Below are 12,947 nucleotides of genomic sequence, written 5' to 3' on the forward strand. Positions count from 1 at the left end.
CCCAGTTTGAGCTTCCTGGCCACTTTGTTTACCTACTCAAACCTCAGTAATGGCGGACAACCATTCCCCAGCCTCGTTGCTGCCTTGCAGTTCGATCTCAGACTGCTGTGCTAGCAGTGACTGAAGCTCCGTGGACATGGGACCCTCTGAGCCAGGCATGGGATATAATCTCCTGGTGTGCCGTTTGCTAAGGCCATTGGAAAAGTGCAGCATTAGGTTGGGAGCATCCCGATTTTCCACGTACCATCTGTCATGTCTTTCCATTGCTAGGAAAGGGAATTGCCTGACCTTTTGTGCTTCCCAGGTGAGGCGATGCCTCATCCTGCTCTGTGGGCTGCACCCACTGTCTGACAAGCCCCAGTGAGATGAATCCAGTACCTCAGTTGGAAATACAGAAATTACCCATCTTCTATGTTGCTCAAGCTGGGAGCTGCAGACTGGAGCTGTTACTGTTTGGCCATCTTCTCTTATACCATATACAAAAATCAACTCATGGTAGATTAAAGACTTCAGTGAAAAATGAAAAATTATAAATAAATGGAAATAAATTATTTTATAAATAAATTAGAAATATTTCTTCTGATTGGGAATTCATTTTGATTACTATTAATACTAAATTGCTTAAAATACCCTAAACAATTATCCATTTATGAATAAAAAACTAAAATTTTATTGAATATACATTTCAGAATGAGTTTATCAGGACTCTTGATTGAATGAGATAGAACTTGGTATTAATTATACTCTTATTTTTCACTTTTAAAGATTTTTTGAGTTGTTAATTCCTGTTTACACAAATAAAAGGATGTTTAAATTTTGTTATGAAATTGCTCACTCAGTTATTTAAACTTTTATTTCTTAAGCAAAACATATTTGTATAACGTAAAAATGTTCTTTTAAAAGATTGTTATATGTCAGCTAAGATCTCTGTATCCTCTTTGTTTTAATCTTTTTTTAAAAGTAAATAATTGGAAACACCTTACTTTGAAAAGGACTTGTTACTCTTTCACTAGAGTCATTGAGGATATTAAAGTCTGAGAATACACGAATAACACCTGATAGAGAATTAGCTAACAGTACCTTCATTTTTACTTATCTGGGTTAATGCAGTATTATCAGATGTGGGTGAAAGAATGAAAGTATTCTTAGTTTCAATAAACTTTTTATAGAATGATTTGTCTCATTTGATTTACAGAAAACATCCACATCATAATCTAGCTGGCAAAGACAATCTGTGGTCAAGTACATTGAAGTGAACAAAACAAACAAAAAGCACTGAAAAATAAATTATGAAATATATTTTGCCAGATGATTACTAAAAGAAATCAATATTTGTTATATCTAATGAAATTTAAATGATTTTAAATTTATCAAACAAAATAAAAGGTCAGATTTCATTTTTCATCACTTATTTTGAGATAAAACAATACAGTGTGTCCCTACAATTCAAAAACTATTTTGAACAGAAAAGTGTGATAAAAGAACACTATAATTTTGATACACAAATGCATACATTTCACTCTCTACACATATACACACACTTAATAAAGTGTTAGAAAGTAGATAAATTTCAACAGAAACAGTAAAAGAAACACTTTTCAGATATTTACAAGGACAACCACCTATGTCTAATTTATTTTATTCCTCTTTTTTAGCATTAGAAGACTTTCAAATTGTTAAAAAGTTTCCCAATCTTTGTAAATTATCCCTATTTCACTTTGTATGTAGTATTCATGCGTATTTATATAAATTTTTCTCCTGTAAAATTATTCTAATGTATTTAATAAAGCTCATTATTGCTGTTCATTAAATTATGGTCTATAAATATGTAAATGTATTATGGGTTGTGTATACATGAAAACCTATCTTGGAAGATATGTCTCCTTAAAAACAAGTAATTTGAAAAGGTTAATTACTAAGTTTAATTGACTATTATTTACTTACGTTTCTAAGGATCATAAATATATATGTCAGTTCAAAGTTTTACAGCAATTTGTAGACATATTCCAATTTTCAGTTCGATGTGTAGTGTATTATGGTTGCTTCCTGTTTGTTATTCATTCATTATAGTCCATGTGGCATACAAACATTTGTAAATATCATCACAGTTAATACTCATCCTAGTCATTGAATGCAAGTAAAGTACTCTTTTTCAGATGTGACAATGGAGGATTAGGACATTTTAGCTAAACTGCTTATTTGATGATGTGGCAGATATGCAGTTACAATCCTTGGCCTTCTGACTAAAATGTGTGTGTGTGTGTGTGTGTGTGTGTGTGTGTGTGTGTGTTCCAGAAAATCCCGCTGAATTTTATGATAAAGCATGTTTTGTGGAAAGAGCAATGAGCATTTTCATTGGCATAGGCCAAATGAAGCTCTATGTGAAAATTTGATAGTGGCATGATGGAAAATCACACATAATGCAATTTTTGTGTTGCTTTCACAGGCAGTGAGTGAACAGTGTGGCTGCTATTGACACCCACTGAGTTAGTCTTTCCTTCCCTGGTGCTTCTTTGGAATCAATAATGGCTATAAAACTGACCAAAAGACAAGAACAAACACAGATGAAGTACACTTTTCTCTAAGAACAACATGTTCTTTAATTATACAAGTCTATAGTGGTGCTTATGTCCTGTCTCTCTTTTGTTCTCTGTCTTTCTGTCTCTCTCTCTCCATCTGTCCCTTGTAAGGACTTAAAGTCGAATTTAGGAGCATGTATCTACCTACTCTGTTTGGAAATAAGATTACCAGTGTGCTTCTCACAACACAGAGTCAGATAGCCAATCATCTCTAGTTCAAGATTTGGTTTTCAGAATATTCAAATTACAGTTTTTGTTATCTGTGCAAATTATTTGTAACACGCTCATTTATACTCTCAGCTAGTAATGGTATTTTAAAACAGAGGAAGTTAATGAATTCCATGTAGAACTGAACCAAAGAAATTTGGAAATAAAAAGGACCATGAACATAATCTATTTTGCTTCTTTTGTTACATAGCTTTATAATTATTAACAATTTGAGAACCCAACAATAGCTACAGACTCCCATCCAAAAATTTACAGATTAAATTTTCTGTAGTTATATGTGCATTAGTGAAATGCTTTCATGCAATATTCTCTAATGGAGAGCCATTGATTTCATTAAGTCAAGCTAATTTTAAGCTAAGAAATTAGTTTCAGAAGATGATGTATCCATTATGCAGAATTAGCAACAAGATTTACAATGAATATCTGTATTTTATTCCTAGTTTTCTACTATTTTTTACCACAAATATATATCAACAATTATTTAGCAGATAGAGTATAATTATATTTGCATAAATGTCACAATATATTAATTTTGTATTAATTCTATACATTTTACTTGTTTTTCTAGGTCCAGATGTTTCTGTTAACCCCAATTGGTATCAACCTTACACTTTCTAGACAGTGAGCATTAAAAAAAAATAGAAATAACATACATTTTTAAATATTTAGTATAAAATTACTAAAAAGTTCATTAAAAATTAAGACTCCTGGCATTCTGAGATTGACTTTATCTGGAACAGGGATATATATAAAAACTTATATATATATCTCTCTCTCAAACATATATACCAACCTATTATATGAATCTTTTTGTGCTCTACATTTTGCAAGTGAAAATTAACAAAGAATACTTCCAAAGTGTCAAACTATACGATGCCTAGAAACTTTTTTTTTTTTTTTTGAGATGGAGTCTTGCTCTGTTGCCCAGGCTGGAGTTCAGTGGCGCGATCTCGATTCACTGCAAGCTCTGCCTCCCGGGTTCACGCCATTCTCCTGCCTCAGCCTCCCATGTAGCTGGGACTACAGGAGTCCGCCACCGTGCCCGGCTAATTTCTTGTATTTTTTGTGGAGACGGGGTTTCACCGTGTTAGCCAGGATGGTCTCGATCTCCTGACCTCGTGATCTGCCCGTCTCATCCTCCCAAAGTGCTGGGATTACAGACGTGAGCCACAGCGCCTGGCCGAAACTGGTTTTAAGTCTAGTGTTTGCAGAAAGGTAATTAAATTGAAAATAAATATGATGAGTGAGAGTGAAAAGCAGTTTGAGTTATTATATTTAAATATTGGTAAATATTTATTCACCTATGTTAGACAATGGGAATGTTGTCAGTAGCCGCAAAACTCCATCAATTTAAAAGTAAATGCATTCTGAGGAGAAATAATTATAATTTGTAAGACCATGAAAAGCAATGTAATTTCAAGATACTATGTTTATTTTATACTAAAATTTATTTAAATTTATTCAAAATCTGGTTATATGAACCTATAGATTTAGGCTTGTATTAATCAAAAAAGTAATTTAGATTTTTGTATAATCTTCAGATTGACCTGAAAATAAGAAAATACTCATTATCTCTGTCAGACTAAAAACCTTAAATATTACAATGTTTCTTACACTTTTAATAATGTATTTTCTTCCAGAAGATTACTTCAATTTACTAATTGTGTACACTAATTATGTGACATATATTTTATATTTAATTAATAAACATGTCCATTTGAAAATAGAAAATGTCTATCACAAATAATTATATTATTATTTTTTATATTATAGATCCCAATAACAAAAGATACAAAGTCTCATCAATGTATCAAAAACTTCAGAGAACCAGCAGCTCCTGAAAGCCAGCGGTCTCTTAAAGTGACTGACCATCAATTCAACATTAGTAGTGATCAAAGAAAGTAACACAGAGGTTTTATACATAATTTTAATTTGACATTTCTCTAGTTTGAAATAGGGACTTGACTTTTATTATCGTCATTCAGAAATCAAATGTAGAAAAGATACAAGTTATTACTTTTTCTAATAGACTTAATGTTTTTTTGAGAAATGAAATATTTTATTTCCTTACCTAGCACATTTACATAAAGTATGAATGTTTGTCCACATTATTCTCTATGAAAGATTTTGTCACTTAAATCTTTTGATAAATGCTCCTAGAGAAACAAGTAACAAAAAGACAAAGAGGGAATGAAAGGTTGAGAAAAGGTAAAAACAGTAATTAACAGTATATAATTATGTTTGAAAAAATCACTTATTAAAGATGAAATGCTTCCTTTTTAAAATCATGCCTGTCTTTTAATAGTATGAATGCTCCCTGTACAATGGTGAGTAAGTAGAGCAAATTAATCATTAATAAAAAAGACTGTCTAAATTGTGATTATCAGTGAAAACAAAGAAGCAGATATAACAACATAATAAGAATATAATGATTTATTTATAGTTATAATCGCATTTGAATATGACATTTTCTAACTCTAAAACACCTTCTAAAGATTTTGCAAGTTTACAAAATAGTTGGCATTATTTACTTTTTTGATAATATGTTACTTTTGAATTCTCTAATTTTCCTTATTTTGAGCTTTGCCACTAATTCTGCAATGTTTTTAAAATTGTTGTTCTCATTTATAAGAATTCATATCATGGCAATCCCCAGAGTCTACTTATATTTAAAAAGTAGCTTCTCATCCAAATCACTCTGTCAAATCTTTCTTCTAGACTTGCCTATTGGAAATTGTGATATAAAACAAAGCATGGGTCATTTTCAGTTAGTGACTTTACGTTAAGTGACCCAGTTACCTAGAAATGACCTGTTCTATAATCACACGCCTGCTATGGCAAGTAGTGACAGGGGAAGTTTCTCTGGTAAGATGACATTGCACAGTGACTTGTAGGAATTGAGACAATTGCGTTTCTGAGTAAGAGAGTAATCAGACCAAATGTTCAATAACAAAGACGAGATTTGGGGAGATGTTTGCTTGCACGGTTAATGAAAATGGAGGTTGACAGATGAGGTAACAAAGAAAAAGAGGTTGTGTAACTTGTACTGGTCAGTGGAAACTATTTTAAAGGCTTTGGCTTTACTCTGACTTTAGTGGCTGGGTACTTGTTCAAGGGTAGATAAGTGACATCTGACATCTATGTAAGAAAATATTTAAATAAAGTAAGGGTTCAAGCAGAAGAATAGATAGGCAGCTATTGCAATTATCAAACCTGATGAAATAAGGTTGTAACATTAGAGGTTGAAATCTATATATATGTAAGAAAGTATAGCAGGAGAGAAGAATTTGCTTATGGATAGATGTGGATTATAAGACCGAAGTTTCTAGGAGATTTTTGTTTTCTGTTTTGTCAAGTGTGTTTCTTTTTTTAAAAATTACTTTATTTCTCTTTTTTTGGCCTGAGAAACTGTAATAATATCTTCCACTGAGTTGTGGGAGGACTTGGAAAGGAGCATATTTAAGTGACAAGGTTAGAACAGAACTGTACAATTTGTTTTTGTACATATTACCTCTGAATTGCCTATTAACCATCCAAGTGGTGAAGTGAAGTAGAACTGTAAAAGGATTATTGCGATGAAAAAGACTATTCAATGTCATTTATCATAATAATATCACCTGAGGTTTGTATGGGCCACTCTTGCCCATGACTGGACATGATTTCCATGACAACCCTGGAAATAGCTACTTTCATTATTACTAGGTGAAAAAAAAAAAAAAAAAAAAAAAAAAAGTTCAGAGAAGTTGTTTTTCCAAGTTTCTCATTTCAAAATAGAGGTCATAAATTTCTTACAGGATTGTTATAAGAATCAAAATAATGTAATGAACATAATACATTGAGTTAAAAAATCACAGTTTTCACACAAATAAGGTACTAAAACCAATATAATAAAGAGTACTTAACAATGTTAATTTATGGACTAGAATTTCCATTTTATGATTCATGACCAAATATAATTTCTAATACTCTTGCTCAACAATTTTCATAATGTAGTACAATGTTTGCCACAAAATAGAGATTCAAGAAATGTGTTTCAAATACATAAAAACTTGTGCCACTTTATACATATAGAAGGAAATAACAGATCTGCCAAGAGCCAAATATTTTTAAAGTTACATTTCTTAAACCACATATTACTTAAAAACTGTAGAGCTAGTATATGGGAGAAAATAAACATTATTGATAATACCAAAAGTGGATAATTTTGGAGTTAATTTATTCATGTATTGTTTTTCCTTTTGGGAGAGCTGTATTTTATGACATATAAATAAAAATGTTGTACACAAAACTATTCTCTTTATGAGATTTTGATTATATAAAAATTCCAAGAATTAAAGATTACATTATCAATGTGTGAAATATAGTGTGCTGAGTATCTTTATATTGATATTAATTGAAATTAACCTTATGAGTTTCCAAAAGTTTCTAAACTCAAATTAGAAATTACTTGATCTCAGGAGTAACGTAGTATCATGTCTACCACACTCTTTTTATAAGAGTAGTCACAGATTCAATATCAAAATATTTAATAAGTAGAGTAAACTTTTTTAAGTTAGGCTTTAAATTCTAAGCCCACAAAAGATATTATTTATGCATTTTTTTTCTTTTGACTATATGTAGCACAAGAGTTACATATTACTCTCTTACCTTGGAGGTTTGGTGAGGATTTACTGTGTACCTGATTTTACCATTCTGGCATATGTAAATTGGTGAGAGAACAAGACTGGGCTTTTTCAACAGTAAAGCAAAGTTAGATGATTTTAAGTGTAAGTAATTATTTTACACATTGTTTTAGTAAGAAAAAAAGACACTACAATTACAGGATACAATTCTTACATAAAAAAACTTTTCTTATCCCATTTAATAAACATTTTTTAGCAATTATTTCCATCTCCTTGAGTTAAAAGTTCAGAAATAATTTTTATTCATACAGAGGAAGAGAAAATAAGAAAATTTGTGGCTTGTCTCCATTTCCTTCTGAAAAATACACTCTCCTACCTCTGGAGCTTACTAATTATTAATCTAGAATGGTCATAATAAATAAAATTTGGACAATAAAATTTTGGGGTCATGATAAAAGTTGCATAAAAAGTAAAAAAGGTTCTAATGAAGTTTTTACTTTTAGACTCTGGATCCTCGAGGATTGAAATAATTTAGCTTCATGTGAACCAAATAACCATTGAAATATAAAACTTCTAATTAAAAAAAATTGAACCTGTAGTCTATACCAGGCACTGTGTTATGTGCAAGCAACAGATCTCACCTCAAGGCGATTTTGTCCCTCTAATGAATATATGGTTGTCTTTAGAGACATTTTGGATTGTCATAACTAGGAAGTGCTACTGATACCAACTGAGTAGAAGTCATGAATATTGTTAAACATGTTACAATGGACTGTACAACCTCCAAACAAAGAATTATCTGGCCCAAAATGTAAGTAGTACCAAGGCTGAAAAACTGTAGGCAATGGGGATATAAAGATAAACACATAGTTACATATTTTAAAATTGTAAATACTACAGGCATATTTTGTTTTATTGCATTTCACTTTACTTTATAGATACTGCATATTGCAGATTTTACAAATTAAAGGTGGATGGCAAGTGGGCAAATCTACAGGTATTGTTTTTCCAACAGCAGGCATTTACTTTGTGTTTCTGTGTCACAATTTGGTGATTCTCATACTATTTCAAAGACTTTTATTATTGTCTTTTCACTAATGGTGATTACTTTTGATCAGGAATCTTTGCTGTTATTACAGTAATTGGTTGGGGCACCATACCTGTACCCATAAAAAAACACCAAACTTAATGGGTAAATACTGTATGTGTTCTGACTGCAACACTAACTAGCCATTCTTCTCTCTCCTTCTCCTCAAATGTTCCTAAAGACACACAATATTGAAATTACACTAATTCATTGCCCTACAATGGACTACAAATGTTCAAATGAAAGAGTTGCTTGTCTCAGGTTAAATTAAAAAGTGGAAATGATAGGCCAGTCGCGGTGGCTCACACCTGTAATCCCAGCACTTTGGGAGGCTGAGGTGGGTGAATCATGTAAGGTCAGGAGTTTGAGACCAGCCTGGCCAACATGATGAAACCTCGTCTCTACTAAAAATACAAAAAATCAGCTGGGTGTGGTGGCAGGCACCCATAATCCCAGCTACTCAGGAGGCTGAGGCAGGAGAATCGCTTGAACCCGGGAGGCAGAGGTTGCAGTGAGTCAAGATCACACCACTGCACTCCAGCCTGGGGGACAAGAGCGAGACTTCATCTCAAAGCAAAAAAACAAAACAAAACAATCAAAACAAAATTAAAAAACTGGAAATAATTAAGCCCAGTGAGGAGGGAATGTTGAAAGCCAAGACTGGCTGAAAGCTAAGTTTCTTGTATCAAGCGGTTAGCTAAGGTGTGCATGTAATGCAACATGTCTTGAGGAAATTAAAAGTGCTACTTCAGTGAACCACAAGTGGTAAGAAAGCAAAACACCCTTACTGCTGACGTGGAGAAAGTTTTAGTGGTCTGAAGAGAAGATCAACTTTGCCATAATATTCTCTTAAACAAATCCTAATCTAGATAAAGGCCCTAATTATCTTCATTTAAATTAAAGCTAAGAGAGGTGAGGAAACTCAAGAGGGAAATTTGAAGATAGCAGAGAGTGGTTCATGTGGTTTAAGGAAAAAAGCCTTCACAACATAAACGTGCAAGGTGAAGCAGCAAATGCTAATATAGAAGCTAGAGCAAGTTATCCAGGCATCTAGCTAAGATAATTAAGGTGGGTACACCGAACAAAAGATTTTCAATGTAGACGAAATAGCTTTTTCTTAGAAGAACATGTCATCTAGGACTTCATAGCCTGAGACAAGTTAATGCCTGATGTCAAAGCCTCAAAGGAGAATCTGACTCTTGTTAAGGGCTAGTGCAGATGGTGATCTGAAGTTGAATCTGATGCTCATTTACCATTTAAAATATCTTTAGGGTCTTAAGAATTATTCCTAATCTACTCTGCTTTTGCTCTATAAATGGAACAACAGAGTCTGAATGACAGCACATCTGTTTACAGCATGACTTATGGACATTTTAAGCCCACGGTTGAGACCTACAGCTCAGAGAAACAAAATAAAAGCCTTTTACAATATTGCTGCTCATTGACAATGCACCTGGTCACCCCAGAGCTCTGATGGAGATTTACAGGAAGATAAATGTTGTTTTCATGCCTGTTGATGAAAAATCCATTCTGCAGCCCAATGTTATAAGAGTAATTTTGACTTACAACTTTTATTATTTAGGAAATACATTTTGTATAGATATAGCTTCCATAGATAGTGATTCCTCTGATGTACAGGAGTAAAGTAAATTGAAAACCTTCGGGAAGGGTTTCACCATTCTAGATGCCATTAAGAAAATTTCTGAGTTATAGGAGGTCAAAATAACAACATGAATAGGAGTTTCTAAGAAGTTGATTCTAATCCTCCTGTATGACTTTAAGGGATTCAAGACTTCAACGGAAGAAGGAGCTACGGATGTGGTAGAAAGAGCAAGATAGGTAGAATTACAATTGGAGCCTGAAGATGTAACTGAATTGCTGCAATATCATGGTAACATTTGTATCAATGACAAGTTTCTTCCTATGGATGAGCAAAGAAAATGTCTTCAGAGATGAAATCTGCTTCTGGTGAAGATGCTGTAAACATTGTCAAAATGACAACCAAGTGTTTAGTTGATACATAAACTTAGTTTATAACTGTGTCAGAGCTTGAGAAGATTGACTCTAATTTTGAAAGAAGTTATACTATGAATAAAATGTTGTTAAGAAGCACATCACATGCTACAGAGAGATCTTTTGTGAAAGGAAGAGTCAATGTGGAAAATTCAATTGTCTTAGTTTAAGAAATTTCCACAGCCACTTCAACTTTCAGCAACATCACCCTGAACAGTCAGCAGTCATCAACATAGATGTAAGACCTTCCATCAGCAAAAAGTTGAGGACTTGCTGAAGGCTCAGTTGATTATTAGCATTTTTAGCAACAAAGTATTTTTAAATTAAGGTGTGTAATGCATTTTTAGACATAATTCTATTGCCGACTTAATAGACTATAGTATACTTTAAACATAACTCTCTCTCTCTCTCTTTTTTTTTTTTCTTTTAAGACAAGATCGTGCTCTGTTGCCCAGGCTGGATTTCAGTGCCATGATTATGGCTCATGGAAGCCTTGACTTGTGGGTTCAAGCAATCCTTCCACCTCAACCTCCCAAGTAGCTGGGAATACAGGCATGAGCCACAACACCCAGCTAATTATTTTGTATTTTTTGTAGACACAGGATTTTGCCACGTTGCCCAGGCTGGTCTGAAACCCCTGGGCTCAAGCAATTCTCCTGCTTCAGTCTCCTAAATTGCTGGGATTACAGGCATGAACCACGGTGCCTGACTAACATAACTCTTACATGCAGTGAGAAACCAAAAGATTCTTTTAACTCACCTTGTTGGAATATTCCCTGTATTGTGATGGTCTGAAATCAAATCCATATCTCCAAGATATGTCTGCACATACTAAGTTCTATAGTTTGAATAATCAAAGTTATTTCATTAATGTACATTTATTTAAGAAGTATTTTCACTCACTATGATATAATTTCTTTGGTAGAAATCAGTAGCCTTAGTGATAGGGCAAGGTATTCTATCTCTTTACATTGCTACAAAGAAGGATGTTTCAATTGAATGCAAGTCTCAGACAAGAATTTACCCACATAAAATCTTTTTGGCAAGCAGGCTCAGTGATAATCTTCCTCATGTTCTCTAAGCTCTAGGAAGAACTAGTTTTCTGTCCCTGATGTGGTCTCATCAGCACTGTGCACAAAATGCTCCTTCTGGTACATAAAACAATATTCTAGCAGAAATATCAACAAGCTCTCCTGTCAGCTTTGATTATAGGTGTGATTGGACTCCTAAGTTTGGGATGCATTTCTAAAGTGTGTAAGTTATTGGTTTCCCTGGATTCTTTTGTTTGACACATGCAAAGTAGAATTTCTAAAAAAAATTTCTTGCTAACTGAGATAGTTTGGCTCTCTGTCCCCACCCAAATCTTATCTCGTAGCTCCCATAATTCCCACATGTTGTGGGAGGGACTCAGTGGGAGATGATTGAATCATGGGGGAATGGGTCTTTCCCATGCTGTTCATGTGATAGTGAATGGATCTCATGAGATCTGATGGTTTCAAAAATGGGAATTTCTCTGCACAAGTCCTCTCTTAACCCGCTGACATATGTGAAAGATGTGACTTGCTCCTCCTTGCCTTCTGCCATGATTGCAAGATTTCCCCAGCCACATTGAAATGTAAGTCCATTACACCTCTTTCTTTGTAAATTGCCCAGTCTCGGGAATATCTTTATCAGCAGCATGAAAATGGACTGATGCAGTAAATTAGTACCAGTGGAATAGGGCATTGCTGAAAAGATACCCAAAAATGTAGAGGTAACTTTGGAACTGGGTAACGGGCAGATGTTGGAACAGTTTGGAGGACTCACAAGAAGACAGGAAAATATGGAGAAGTTTGGAACTCCCTAAAGAGTTTTTGAATGGTTTTTACCAAAATGCCAATAATGATATGGACAATGAAATTTAGGCTGAGGTGGTATCAGATGGAGGTGAGGAACTTGCTGGGAACTGGAGCAAAGGTGATTTGTTATGTGTTAACAAAGAGACTTGTGGCGTTTTGTCCTTACCCTAGAGATTTGTGGTACTTTGAACTTGAGAGAGATGATTTAGGGTATCTGGCAGAAGAAGTTTCTAAGCAGCAAAGCACTGAAGAGGTGACTTGGTTGCTGTTAAAGGCATTCAGTTTTAAAAGGCAAACAGAGCATAAAAGTTCAGAAAATTTGCAGCCTGACAATGTGATAGAAAATAAAATCCCATTTTCTGAGGAGAAGTTCAATCAGATTGCAGAAATTTGAATAAGTAAGGAGGAGTCAGATGTTAATCCCCAAGACCATGGGGCAAATGTGGCTGGGGCATGTCAGAGGTCTCCATGACAGCCTCTCCCATCACAGGCCTAGAGGCCTAAAAGGAAAAAGTGGTTTCCTGGGTCAGGCCCAGGGTCCCCATGCTGCATGCAGCCTAGGGATTTGGTACCCTACATC

Source organism: Chlorocebus sabaeus, chromosome 15, assembly GCF_047675955.1.
Source record: "Chlorocebus sabaeus isolate Y175 chromosome 15, mChlSab1.0.hap1, whole genome shotgun sequence".
Taxonomy (NCBI): Eukaryota; Metazoa; Chordata; class Mammalia; order Primates; family Cercopithecidae; genus Chlorocebus; species Chlorocebus sabaeus.